Raw genomic sequence first — 12212 nt, 5'->3', positions numbered from 1 at the left:
GCACCCAGGTGCCCCAAATGGATGTATTTTATTGTTTATGCATCATATCGAAATAAAGTTGACTTAAAAGACATTTAATTAATTTTTCCCTTATTTCCTTACATCTTTCTGCAAGATGTGATGTCGGCCACTCCTTGCTTCTAAAACACTCCGACTTCCTTAATACCATCTCGCCTGATTTTCCTCCTCCTTCTCCAATCACAGGCCTTCAACCTTTCCCAGACAGGTTTCATAATTTTGGCCAACTTCCCAAGTTTTATTTGTTTATTTTGTGTTTTGTTTTTTCAGATTTCTGATGTTCTCTTAACACATTTCCCTGGCTGACCTCTTCCGCTTCCCAAGTTTATACTGATTAAGGACCTCTATTTTACCAGTGTGCCATGCTGCAAACAGTAGCCTCCTCGGCAGTGGATGCAGACTGTTGATTGTATGGGTTGCCCTAAGGGACCTTGGAGACAGCCCTTTTGGTGGATGCTGGGGTCTGACCTCATGGCTATCTCCAATTTAGGTTGCAGACAGGTATGCGGGGTACCTTTGGAAAGCCCCAGGGCACAGTAGCCAGGGTCCACATTGGCCAAGTCATCATGTCCATCCGTACCAAGCTGCAGAACAAGGAGCATGTGATTGAGGCCCTACACAGGGCCAGGTTCAAGTTCCCTGGCCGCCAGAAGATCCACATCTCCAAGAAGTGGGGCTTTACTAAGTTCAACGCGGATGAATTTGAAGACATGGTGGCTGAAAAGCGGCTTATCCCAGATGGCTATGGGGTCAAATACATCCCTAATTGTGGTCCCTTGGACAAATGGAGGGCTCTGCACGCACAAGAACCTTGGCACTACCCCTTCCCGTCATATTCATACCCACCAATAAATCCAACTTCCTGTTAAAAAAAAAAGAACCTTTATTTTGGGCCCAGGACTGCCCCCTAAGCCATGGGCCCACACTTTCCCCAAAGGCAAGAGAAACAGCTCCTCTTGGAATATACTAGACATTCCCAATTCCAAATGGCCTATACTGGACGCACTCTGCTCTCTAAACACACCTTGAGTGACCACTGACCCCCAGCTGCTCAAGTAGGAAACCACAGAGTCTTCCTGATTCCTCTTCTCCAGTACAAGTCTTGGCTACTCTATCCGCCAATCACTCATGAACTTGGCCCTTCTGGCCACCTCCCCTGGCCTGGGTCAAGCCTTCAGAGACTCTCTTTCCTAGTCTATCATAGTAGCTTCCAAACTAGTCTACCAATCTCCAGACTTTCTCCCTCAATATATCCCCCTCACCACAGCCAGACTAGTTTGTCATCCTATTAAAAACTTTTTTAGAACATAAATTACCTATTGGTTAGATTCCAAAGTCCAAATTAGCATGGCATTCACAATCCAGTCTTGCTCCCCTCCCCAGTTTCGCCACCTTCCAACACCATCTTGCCATAACTCCAACATGCAGAGTATCACACTATTTTTCGTTAAAACATGCTTTGGGGGGCGCCTGGGTGGCTCAGTGGGTTAAAGCCTCTGCCTTTGGCTCAGGTCATGATCCCAGGGTCCTGGGTTCGAGCCCCGCATCGGGCTCTCTGCTTAGCAGGGAGCGTGCTTCGCCCTCTCTCTCTCTCTGCCTGCTTGTGACCTCTAATAAATGAATAAAATCTTTAAAAAAAAACAAACATGCTTTGGTTGTATTTTCTCTTCCCTGGGCTCACAGAATTTCCTCTGTCTGGAATACAGACTCATCCTTCAGGACCCAGCTCCATATTCCTGCTCCACAAGCATGCTCCAGCCCTCTCTCCATGTTCCTAAAGAACTCGACTTCTGCCCAGACTCCAGCATATGAGCACATATTACATTGTGTTAGAACTTTCTACATTTGAGTGTGCCTCTCTCTGGACTGAACTTCTAGGGATTGTCAGCCATCTTTGTCTCTCTGGGCCTAGAGCACAGAAAACAGTGATTGGCACAGAGTAGCTGCTCAATAAATGATGGATGAATGGAGGGATGGACAGATAGATGGATGAATAGATGGTGGATGGATGGATGGATGGATGGGCAGTTGGATGGATGGATGGACCAAGGTTGGATGGATGGATGGATGGATGGATGGATGGGTGGGTAAACGATTAAATGAAGGAGAAACAAAGGAAGCTCTTGGCCCCAGTGGTGTCTATTTGGTAACACTATGCATCCATATACACACATTCACCTCACTTTCGATTCATTCCTTCTGAATATTCCTGTGATTTTTTTCCTTCTTGTTATATTTTATGAACAACTGAAAATGTTTGTACGAGCATCATGAAATGTCAGCCTGGTCAAGTGGTTGTCATGGAAACAGGAGACTGACTGCACAAATAGCTCTAGAGAGCTTGATGCTCTTCAGATCGTCACTGTTCCTCCTCCTCCCCCAGCTGGTGGGAGCGCAGAGAACAGCAACGAGGGCAGCCACGGGTCAAAGTCAGAACTTTGAGCCTTAATTTTCCCCTGAAATTTGATGCATTCCAGGAAAAATCCTGAAGCCAGAAGGAGCAACAAAAGAGGAGGACTTGAGGACGAGTCCGGATGGTTTCCTTCTCAAGGGACTGACGCAAGGCCCAACTCAAGGTTCAGCGTCCCTGTGAAGCCCACCCAACCCCACCCCCAGCAGACGTTCTCAGTCTCTTCTCGGCTCTCCTCAAGCTTCAGTGAGTCTAGAAGGAATCGTTCAACTCACTCAGGCCCTTCTAGTCTGCTATGACCTTCTCATGAGTGGATTCACAGACATGTCCCACCTTACCTCATCTAGGCAAACCTCTTGGCCAGAGGACACTTCTTCTCTAGAACTCCCCAGCACCAGGACGCCCATCCCAACCACCACTTGAACTCAGCACCACGCACTGTGTTTTTACACATCATTTCACTGAACTCTCTGGAGAGGACCCTCTGTGACCGTGGAAATGTGGCAGTTCTGCACTGTCCAGAACAGAGCCATTGGCCACCGGGGGGTGGGGGGCACTGAGCACTTGAAAGGGGGCCGATGAGATAGGAAACTGAGTTTTTCATTGTAATTAATTAAACTTAAATAGTCCTACGTGGCCAGTGGCTGCTACATCACACAGCCCGGTCTAGGTCTCCTTGAAGGGAGGATCATAATAATCCACATTCTGCCCGTGAGCGAACCAGAGTTCTTGTGAGGTCTCCGCATCAGTACACAGGGGAAATGTTGGGGTTCTCCCAACCATCAGGGAGCAAAAGAGAAATGTGAAATGGAATGTCCCCTAATGGATGAGCTCGATGACACAAAGTCAGCACAAGAAACAGCAGGTCCCGAGGCAGCACGGACACCCATGACTGAGGTTAACAGGTCAGAAGAAAGGCCAGTCAACAACAGTGAGAAAGAATAAAGGATGGCCAGGGCACCTGGGTGGCTCAGTGGGTTAAGCCTCTGCCTTCGCCTCGGTTCGTGATCTCCGGGTCCTGGGATCAAGCCCCAGATTGGGCTCTCTGCTCGGTGGGGAACCGGCTTTCCCCCCCGCCCCCGCCTGCCTCTCGGCCTACTTGTGATCTCGCACTCTGTCAAATGAATAAATAAAAATCTTTAAGAAAAAGAAAAGAATAAAGGATGGCCAGATACATCCACCCTGCTCCATCAAGAAAAGGCAGCGTCAGGACACCTGGGGGGCTCCTTTGGTTAAGCGTCCGACCACTGACTTTGGCTCGGTCACGATCTCGGGATTGTGACATCGAGCCCCGTGTCGGGCTCCGCACTTAACACAGAGCCTGCTTGACATCTTCCTCTCCCTACGGCCTTCCCTGAGCTCATGCTCTCTCTCTCTCTCTCTCCCCCTCCCTCTCTCTCTCAAATCAATAAAATCTTTAAAAAAGAGAGAGAAGGAAGGCAGTGTCATCTCAAACACACATCTCAGCCCCCGCAAAGGGTCAGCCCAGGCATACCCACGAGTCCTCAGGCTCCGAGTTTACGGACACTCATTGCCAACCCACTCGCAATCGGGGGTCCCCTCTGGCCTGCCTCCCGGGAGAGCGAGCTCAGTCAAGTCCCAATTTCTCTGTGTAAGTCCGTCATCACTGGGCGGCCGGGGGGGGGGGGGGTGCGGCTGAGGACAGGACGTGTCCTCCCCGGGGCTGGGTCAGGTTTCTGAGCCTGCGGGCAGAGCTCCCGGCCCGAGACTACAGCAGACTTGCTAGCGTGACACGTGTCCCCTAGTGGTCATCTGTCTCGCGCCAGCCGGTCTTTCCCCGGGTCACCCCCCTGCTTTTCCACCAGCCTCATTTCCGGTTTGAATTGCAACCGACCATGACCCTTAGCATAGCCCAGGGGCGCTGAGAGCTGGGAGCACAGGGCGGTGGCTCGAGGCCCGCCTCTCCCAGGGCTGCCCTGAGTCTCTGCCCACAGAGACTCCTTTCCAGCTCAGCTTCCGGAGCCCTCGCTGCCACCGCACATCCACGATCTGGTCACACACAGTTCCTGCGGCCCACGCCACCACATTCCTGCCCACTCTGTGCCCCGCTGGCCTGCCTTCTGAGCTCACCACGCTCACCCGCGTCAAGGCGTGTGTGCACTTGAGCTGGCCGGGCCTTGCCCATGACCTTCGGCTCCCCACTAAAACGTCACCTCCTCGACAGGCCTCCTGACTCAGGCTGCAGTAGGCACATGGCTGCCGTCCGGCCCGTTGCCCTGTGTCCAGGCTCCCCAGAAGCCTCTCACTGTCATTTTTCCTGTTTAGAGTTTGCTTCCATCCCAGTGGCTGGCTTAAGTCCTGGTTCTACTACCCACCAGCTCTGTGTTTTTTGTTTTTTGGGTTTTTTTTAAAAAGATTATTTATTTATTTATTTGACAGAGAGAGATCACAAGTAGGCAGAGAGGCAGGCAGAGAGAGAGGAGGAAGCAGGCTCCCTGCTGAGCAGAGAGCCCCATGCGGGACTCGATCCCAGGACCCTGAGATCATGACCTGAGCCAAAGGCAGCGGCTTAACCCACTGAGCCACCCAGGCGCCCCCAGCTCTGGGGTTTTGATCAGGAATAAAAATTAGAGCTAAAGTTCCTGAGGAGTGGGGTGCCTGGGTGGCTCAGTGGGTTAAAGCCTCTGCTTTATGATCTAACTTATGACCGCCTCTGCGGTCATGATCTCGGGGTCCCAGGATCCAGCCCCATATGGGGCTCTCTGCCCAGCAGGGAGCCTGCTTCCCTGCCTCTCTCTCTGCCTGCCTCTCTGCCTACTTGTGATCTCTGTCTGTCAAATAAATAAATAAATAATCTTAAAAAAAAAAAAAAGTTCCTGAGGAGCTGTGGCCTGCCAGGCACCACTAAACTCTGTTAATACTCCCCAAATCCCAGTGAGGTAAGAGCTACGGTTACTCCAGCTCCACACCTGAGAACGCTGAGCTGCCTGAAGATTAAAGAACTTGCCTGAAGTCAGACTGGGAATTAGTGACAGAATTACAAGAATTCCTCTGTACCACAGTGCCCTCATCTGGAACAGGAGGCTCACCTCTCAGAGGAGCAGGAACAGAGGAGATGGTGTCTGAGAAAACTCCCGTTAGCATCTCCTCTGGTGCTGGGGACTGGATGTCAGGGCTGTCTGGAAGCCATGAGCTGGTGGCAGCCGGCACACGTGTCCCTCTGTGCAAGGAAGGGTTCTCACGGGCTGAAGTATCGCTCAACTGGCCACAGGAACTTTGCACGTGCCAGGACTGCATAAAGCACATCACTGGGGACAAGGAAGGCCTATAGCCCTCTTGGATTTAGTGTGGATGGTATTTTGATCTATGCCTCTGTAGGCAAAGTTATTAAATGAACAACTAACGTTCCCCTGGGGAGAAAATCAGCTCGGGGAACGTGAACTCAATGCATCCTACCCCGAGTGCCGGAGTTCTAATGTGACCTGGAACAAGAGAAGACCATAAGGGAGAGGAAGAAGAACGAGAGACAGAGCTCAGGGAGCAGGAGGAAGCCGACGGATGGGTCTGACCTGCGGCAGACAGGGTCCATCCAGAAAGAACAGGAGCGGAGTTAGCCACACACCTCAGATGGCCGTGGCAAGCTGCGAGGCGTGAGGCAGGTCAGACACCGGGTATCCGCATCTCCGCTACTTGCTGCATTGTTGCTTAAGCTGCTCTCGAGTCTCTCCTGGTAGAGAAGGTCTCAGGGAATAAGAAGAGAAGAACAGGAGGGGTGGACAGGGAGTGGGGCTCTGGTGACGCCCTGCTGAAAGGAGGCAGAGAGCCCAAGAACCACGAAAGAGGACTAAGTGGCTGGAAGGTAACCGGCGAGGGCTGCACAGACCATGAGCATTTCGAAGCCAACGCGAACCCGAACGGTGGCTTGCACGTCACTCTGCAGCTGGCGCGCACAGGCAGAGAAATCAGATGGCAGCGGGGCAAGGAGCCGGTGGCCCATGCTGGGAACAAGGAGTGAGGAAGGGGCTAGAATCAGAGCAGCGGGCAAGACAAGCGCACGGGGAACGCCCCTTCCTTCAGGGGATGCCACAGAATGTCTGGGACACGCTCCATCAGCAGGGAGCACGTGTCATGGTGTATGTGTATTTTTAAATTTGTATCCTATCTTGTCCCCAAAAAGATGAGATATTTTATAAAGAGTCACAGAAGAGGCGCATCTGGGTGGCTCAGTGGGTTAAAGCCTCTGCCTTCGGCTCAGGTCATGATCCCAGGGTCCTGGGATCAAGCCCCGTATTGGGCTCTCTGCTCGGCAGGGAGCCTGCTTCCCCCTCTCTCTCTGCCTGCCTCTCTGCCTACTTGTGATCTCTGTCTGTCAAATAAATAAATAAAATCTTTACAAAAAAAAAAAAAGAGTCACAGAAGATTAAAAATAAGTGAAGATTCCAGCTGTTAGTAATGGCAGTGGACCTTGTATTAGACTAACCCTACTCCCAGTAAGAGAAAATTCTTATATGTGTGTGTGTATATTTACATATGTATACATGTATATAACAAATTCATTTATACATGTATGTGTGTGTATATATAAATTTATGTGTGTGTGTATATATATATGTTAAAAATTATTATATATATAAATATATAATAATTTTTTAAACAATTGGAAGACACTCGGGGTGCCTGGGTGGTTCAGTTGGTTAATCGGCTACCTTCAGCTCGGGTCATGATCCCAGGATCCTGGGATCAAGTACAGCAATGGGACTCCTGGCCGTACTTGATCCGCTTACTGGGGAGCCTGCTTCTCCCTCTACCTCTGCCTGCCACTCCCCGTCCTTTTCTCCGCCCCCGACAAATAAATAAACAAAACCTTAAAAACTTTTTTTGAAGATTCTGAAGAAGGACAAAAACAGGCGAAATGGAGAAAATTCTACCCTTTTTAATATATAAACTCTACACCAAATGTGGAGTTCAAACTCACACCCCAGAGATCAAGATTGCACACTTTACTGACTGAGCCAGCCAGACGCCCCCAGAAGACTCTACCCTTTTATAAACAGACCACCCCTGGGTGAGATCCAGCTCTGCATGGCTTTCTCCCCAAAAGTGCTTCAGTCCATGGAGCAGGCAGGGGCCAGAGTTCCTGCCGAAATTAACCATCTTAATAGCCTGAGCAGTCAGAGCTCAGAGTTTGGGGCTACCAGAGAAGCTACAAACTGAGCAGGTTGGGGGATCCTAGAAAGGAGGGAACCACAAAAGGTGCCCCAGAGTGCGTGAATGGCTCCCTTCTAGCCACTGGCTGACTCCGGAGTTGCACTCAGTGGGAAGATCCTTTGGTGCCCAAGGGGGAGGCTGGAAGTCCAGGCAGAGGTTTCGGCGGCCACCCACGACAGGGAACAGCAATTTGGAGTCTGAGTCCTGCCACGTTAGAGGGGCTGTTAAACAGCTTGGCTTTCTACTAGCACCCGAGAAGAGCTGCGCTTGAAGGCTACATCTCAAGACTAAGGGATTGATTGTATCGTTAAAGGTAAAACCAAGATCAGCTGCCCCAGTGAATCCTAAAGCCAAGCCGGAAGAGCAGAGTGGTCTGCCAGCAACTTAACCACCCGCTAAAACGTAACTCAACCCGCCCAGAGTCACTGCGACCTATCATCCATAATGTCCGCAACACAATGAAATACTGCTAGAGATACAAGAAATAGGAAAATGTGATCTACTCCACAAAGAACTACCAGGCAACAAAAATAGGCACACAGACCACCACAGATTGGAATTGGCAAATTATTTTTTTTAATTCAAATATAATTAACACACATTATTAGTTTCAGGTGGCAGTTAAATTAAAAAACAAAACAAAACTGGGGTGTCTGGATGGCTCAGTTGGTTAAGCATCTGCCTTCAGCTCAGGTCATGATCTTGGGGTCCTGGGATCAAGTCCTACATCAGGCTCCCTGCTCAGTGGGGAGTCTGCTTCTCTTTCCCTCTGGCCCTACCCCCTACCCACTCATGCTCTCTCCTTCTCAAATAAATAGATAAAATCTTTTTTAAAAAACTATTTTTTTTTTAAGTAGGATCCATGGGGCTTGAACTCATGATCCTGAAATCAAGACCTGAGCTAACCAACTGAGCCACCCAGGTGCCCCAAAACAATAAGATCTTTTACAGTACCATTTGCAATATCTCAAAAAGAAAAGAGGAGGAGGAGGAGAAATATATAGGTACAAATCCAATAAAATGTATGTAGGACCTTTGTGCTGCAAGGTTCAGAACACCAATGACAGAAATTGAAGAAAACCTAAATAAGTGGAGAGAAATGCCATATCTATGGATTGGTAGACTCAAGGTAGATAGGTCAGTTCTTTCCAAATTGATCTCTAGATTTAACATGCTCCCAATGAATATTACAGTGCTGTATTTCCATAGATATAGAGAAGCTGATTCTAAATATATGTGGGAAGACAAAAGAACTAGAGTAGTCAACAATTTTGAAAGAGAAGAACGAAACTTCAGAACCCATACCACCCAATGCTAAGACTTACTGTAAACCATAGTAATCAACACGGTGTGGCTCTGGAGAACAGACATGGATCCAAGGAATGGAACAGATTCCAGAAATAGATCCACACAAACATGGTCAATCGATGTTTCACAAAGGCTAATTCATGGGAAATTAAATTTTTTTCGACAAATGGTGCAGAAATATTTGGATACCCACACGCAAACAACCTCAACTTAAACCCCAAATCAGCTACAAGAATTAACTCAAAATGGGCCATAGACTTAAATGTAAAACATAAAACTACAAAAGTTATTTAAGAAAACACAGGAGAGGGGAGCCTGGGTGGCTCAGTGGGTTAAAGCCTCTGCCTTCAGCTCAAGTCATGATCCCAGGGTCCTGGGATCGAGTCCCGCATTGGGCTCTCTGCTCAGCAGGGAGCCTGCTTCCTCCTCTCTCTCCGCCTGCCTCTCTGCCTCCTTGTGATCTCTGTCTGTCAAATAAATAAATAAATAAATAAAATCTTTTTTTAAAAAGCAAAGTTGTGATAGAATATGGATAACATGAAATTAAACATGTAACTGTTTTTATGTGTATAGTTCATAGTGTTAGATACAGTCACGCTGTCTTACAACTACTGGACTACTGACAAGGACTTATTCCATCTTGCAAATCTGAAATTCTGTACCCACTACATGAGAACTCATCCCCACCCCCACCAGCCCCTGGCAAGCACCTTTCTAATTTCTGTCGCTATGCATTTGACTAGGTACCACATATAAACAGAATAATGCAGTGTTCGCTTTTTTCTGAGCGGCTTATTTCATTTAATATAAGGTTAATGCATATTGTAGCATGTATCTAATCTTTTTTATTTTTTTCCAAATTTTTATTTAAATTCTAGTTGGTTGGAGCGCCTGGGTGGCTCAGTGTATTAAAGCCTCTGCCTTCAACTCAGGTCATGATCCCAGGGTTCTGGGATCGAGCCCCACATCGGGCTCTCTGCTCAGCAGGGAGCCTACGTCCCCCCCCCACCCCGCTCTGCCTGCTTCTCTGTTTACTTGTGATCTCTGTCAAATAAATAAATAAAATCTTTTAAAAGAATAAAATAAATAAATTCTAGTTGGTTAACATATAGTGTAAGACTGGTTTCAGGAGAATTTAGTGGTTCATCACATCTATAACACAAAATTTCCTTCCTTTTTAAGACTGCATAACATTCCTCTGTGTATACATAGACACACACATTCATATATATGTGTTTTATGTAATATATGTATAATAGACATATAAAATGTGTGTATATGCACATTTTGGAATATTGTATAGACACACATTATATATATGAATATACATATGTATGTGTATTTTATTTATTAAATCTGTCAATGGACATTTGGATGTTTGTACTTTGGGCTACTACAAACAATGCTGCTGTAAATATGGGTGTGTAAATATCTCTTCAAGGGACATCTGGGTGGCTCAGTCAGTTAAGCGTCTGCCTTTGGCTCAAGTCATGATTCCAGGGTCCTGGGATCGAGCCCCGCATTGGGCTTCCTGCTCAGTGGAGATCCTGCTTCTCCCTCTCCCTTTCCCAACCCTCCATTCATGCCCTCTCTCGCTCTCTCACTCAAATAAATAAATAAAATCCTTAAAAATAAATATAAATAAATACATAATTATCGGGCGCCTGGGTGGCTCAGTGGGTTAAGCCGCTGCCTTCAGCTCAGGTCATGATCTCAGGGTCCTGGGATCGAGTCCCGCATCGGGCTCTCTGCTCAGCAGGGAGCCTGCTTCCCTCTCTCTCTCTGCCTGCGTCTCCGTCTACTTGTGATTTCTCTCTGTCAAATAAATAAATAAAATCTTTAAAAAAAAAATACATAATTATCTCTTCAAGACCCTGCTTTAAATTCTTCTGGATATATACTCAGAAGTAAAATGGCTGGCTTTTTTCCATTTTTAGTTTTTTGAGGAACCACCATACTATTTCCCATAGCAGCTGTATAATTTTTCATTCCCAACGGCAATACAGATGGGCTCTGATTTCTCCACATCCTTGCCAACACTTGTTATTTCCTGTGGTGGTTCTGATTTGCATTTCCCTGAGTGAGGACAGGCCGTGCTGAGCATCTTTTCGAGCACTTGTCGGCCATCTGTGTATCTTCTTTGGTGAAGTTCTATTCGAATACTTTGCCCATTTTTTAATTGGGGTATTTGGAGTTTTGTTTTATTTGAGTTGTCGTTCTTTATATATTCTGGTTGTTAACCCTTATCAGATATATGACTTGAAGATATTTTCTCCCATTCCATAGGTTGCCTTTTTTTTAAATAAACTCTATCCCCGCGGCACCTAGGTGGCTCAGTGGGTTAAAGCCTCTGCCTCTGGCTCTGGTCATGGGTTTGAGTCCCGCATCGAGCTCTCTGGGTTCAAGCCCCACATCGGGCTCTCTGCTCAGCAGGGAGCCTGCCTCCCTTCCTCTCTCACTGCCTGCCTCTCTGTCTACGTGCGATCTCTGTCAAATAAATAAATAAGGTCTTAAAAAAAAAAAAACACACAACTCTATCCCCAACATGGGTTTCAAACTCATGACCCCAAGTCAAGAGTAGACTGCTCTACTGACTGAGCCACCCAGGCTCCCATGTAGTCTGTCTTTTCACTGTTGATCCTGTCCTTTGATAAACAGAAATTCTTAGTTTTGATGTAGTCCAGTTGATAAATTTTAACTTTTGTTTTCCTGTGCTTTTAGTGTCCTAGCCTAGAAGTTACTACCAAGAAGTCATGAAGATTTCTTTTAAGACTATCTTAGCTTTAAAAAAAAAAAAAAAAACTATTTATTTATTTATTTGAGAGTGAGACTGCTCATGGGTGGGGAAGGGCAGAGTGAGAGGGAGAGAAAGTCCTAAGTAGACTCTGTCTGCACTGAGTGGGGAGCCCAACTTGGGCTTGATCTCATGACCCTGAGATCATGACCTGAGCCAAAACCAAGAGTAGATGCTCAACTGACTGAGACACCCAGGTGGCCCTAACCATTTTGAAGTTTTAGTTCTTAGGTCTTTATAGTTCTATCTCTTGGGTCTCCTAAGTCTTTAATCCATTTTGTGTTAAATTTTGTATAAGGTAATTCTTTCACATGTGGATAACCCAGTTTTCCCAGGACTACTTGTTGAAAAGACTCCTTTCCCCATTAAAAGGTCTTGTTACCCTTGTTGAAAATTATTTGACCAGGGACACCTGGGTGGCTCAACCGGTTAAACATCTGTCTTTGGTTCAGATCATGATCCCAGGGTCCTGGGACTGAGTCCCACATGGTGCTCCTTGCTCAGCAGGGAGCC

The 12212-nt window shown here is 47.2% G+C and overlaps 1 non-coding gene across 1 annotated transcript; it reads left to right on the top strand.

The window, feature by feature from the left end:
* The first annotated feature begins 330 nt into the window (after window positions 1–330).
* LOC122892836 lies at window positions 331–461 on the top strand. The gene has a single exon (XR_006381509.1). It is a non-coding gene; the product is annotated as a small nucleolar RNA SNORA70 (small nucleolar RNA).
* The last annotated feature ends 11751 nt before the right edge of the window (window positions 462–12212 follow it).

This window comes from Neovison vison, chromosome 12 (genome assembly GCF_020171115.1).
Source record: "Neovison vison isolate M4711 chromosome 12, ASM_NN_V1, whole genome shotgun sequence".
Taxonomy (NCBI): domain Eukaryota; kingdom Metazoa; phylum Chordata; class Mammalia; order Carnivora; family Mustelidae; genus Neogale; species Neogale vison.
The sequence above is the reverse complement of the archived record's forward strand: the minus strand, read 5'-3'. Positions and strand labels throughout refer to the sequence as shown.